This window comes from Procambarus clarkii, chromosome 79, assembly GCF_040958095.1.
Source record: "Procambarus clarkii isolate CNS0578487 chromosome 79, FALCON_Pclarkii_2.0, whole genome shotgun sequence".
Classification (NCBI taxonomy): domain Eukaryota; kingdom Metazoa; phylum Arthropoda; class Malacostraca; order Decapoda; family Cambaridae; genus Procambarus; species Procambarus clarkii.
The window spans coordinates 10,199,875-10,202,495 of NC_091228.1; positions in this window are offsets into that span (position 1 = coordinate 10,199,875).

A 2,621-nucleotide genomic window follows, 5' to 3' on the forward strand; every position below is an offset into this window, starting at 1 on the left:
ATCAGACACATTACAATCTCAGATTCTACTCACACTGTAAACTCATTGAAGTGCAAACTAACATTAATAACAGCAGTAAGTTCAACAGAACCAACAAGCTAGAAGGCTTATTCAATCAATTCATTTTCAACAATAAGAGGATCGACTGGGGAGAAATAAATATAGACCTTGGAAACATTCATTGGGAAATCATCTTAAGCGACAAACTCTTACACAGGGAATAGCTCCACTGACAGCTGAAGCCTACTAGATCTGCCTGTGAGGAGGGTCAGAAAGAGGACAACTCTAGAAAGAGAACACGCAGACGACTGTACAGAAGGAAAAAAATAACGGAAATTGCTTAAACAGACACGACAGGTCCATAGAATTACCCAAATCGGCCCAAATCGGCCCAAAACTACACAAATCGTCCTAGCATTACGTAAGTAAAGAAGAAATATGGTATATTTACTTACTATAATGTTGGTGCTACACGTAGAACATGATCAAACCTATTTTTACTCTGAAATAATCTAATTTCATAACGAAATGAGACGTAAATATGTGAGAGGTGACGCCATAGGAAGTCGACGGTCCAAGCGACAATTGTGTGGAGCGACTTATCCAAGATATATGGTCGCCTGGAGAGTGTTTGCTGCCATATCAGCCTCCTGTACACAGTGATCCAGTCGTCGCATTTCATGGCTCAAATTGTCGCAAATTTAATTGGTAATATTAAGAAGTAGAATGTGTATTTATAATAATATCTTTCATAAACAGCCACAAAATATTTAATATTTATTAAAAAAAAGCGTCTGGAAGTTAAATCAATTCCACATGACAATACATTTGTTATATAGATACTAGCGTTATTCGTTGGTATGCGTTCGCTATTTAAACTACTCCAGTCCTTTTTGTTCATAGAACACCGAACCCTACACGCTCTCTGATATATTGCTTAATTAACAAATATTCACAAATAAAGATTATATTTGTATATGTTATCAGAAAGGCAGATATAAAATAGTTTGTGTTAATGCATCATAGAGATTATACCTTATTAGAGAGGAAAAATATTCATATTTTAAACAAGGCTTCTTGGCCGACGCTCTCCCTTTCGATGGGAACTACGACCTTTTGAAGATCAATGTTAATTGAATCTAGATATTGTAAAAAACGAAGTTTTCTATGTCATCATAAAGACATAAATATAAGCTGCATGTTAATACTTTGGTATAAATATAACTGAAGTGAAAGTGAAGATATATGCCTTTTTATAGTTACTTGATGGCTCGCTCAGGGAGTGTGAAGGCCTGCACACAAGCCAATCAATTTTATAATTAATGTACATATATGCAAAGTAACGTCAAAGGTTTTTATTTCAGAATAAAGACAGATGTAGACGATAATGTAAATACATTTCAAGGAAAACATATCTTAAATGAAAGCAAAGATATGGTCAAATAAATAGGCAATACACACCATCGCCAGTGTCCGGACACATGAATAGTCGCATTAGGTGAAAGGAAATGTACCCAACCATTTCCATTTACGCAACCAGTTTCCGTTCTTATGTCCTTACTTACATTTATTGAAATTTATCATCATCATCATTTACAGAAATAAATTAACATAAAAATGTAGTAATTTTAATACACAAAACAGAAGTTATATATGTATGTAAATTATGACGCAGGATAGGATCACTATTGCAGAACTATTCGCATACTTTGCGTCATTATATACAGTACTGGAATTTAAAAAAAAATCGCGGAATTCAGAGATAACACCATCATTGGTGTCCAAGAAAAGTGTAAGTACTTCATTTATAATGATGTGCTGCCCAAAATCTCGAAGTATCTAAAATTTGCTTACTGTAAGTAATTCATGCAAATGATTGTAAAGCTGCCGCCCAGTTGGGTGGGTGTAGAGCACATGACTGTTAAGCTGCCGCCCAGTTGGGTGGGTGTGGAGCACATGACTGTTAAGCTGCCGCCCAGTTGGGTGGGTGTCGAGCACATGACTGTTAAGCTGCCGCCCAGTTGGGTGGGTGTAGAGCACATGACTGTAAAGCTGCCGCCCAGTTGGGTGGGTGTGGAGCACATGACTGTTAAGCTGCCGCCCAGTTGGGTGGGTGTCGAGCACATGACTGTTAAGCTGCCGCCCAGTTGGGTGGGTGTGGAGCACATGACTGTAAAGCTGCCGCCCAGTTGGGTGGGTGTGGAGCACATGACTGTAAAGCTGCCGCCCAGTTGGGTGGGTGTAGAGCACATGACTGTTAAGCTGCCGCCCAGTTGGGTGGGTGTGGAGCACATGACTGTTAAGCTGCCGCCCAGTTGGGTGGGTGTAGAGCAAGACTAGTAATTAGACGACTCACCATAGATGTAAAGTGCCTAGTATAGTGACTTGTGAGCCTCTTGTTGAATCACTTGTGATATAAAGATTAGTGATGTGTGTATATGTGTGGGTGATTGAATATGTATGTGAATGTATATGTATGTATATGTATATATGCAATTGACGATCACGAAACAATAATCATTTGTATGCGGAAAATTCCATATTTCATTTCTCTGGATTTACCGCATATGTATATATATGTACATGTATGTATGATTATGTGTACATGTATATATAACATT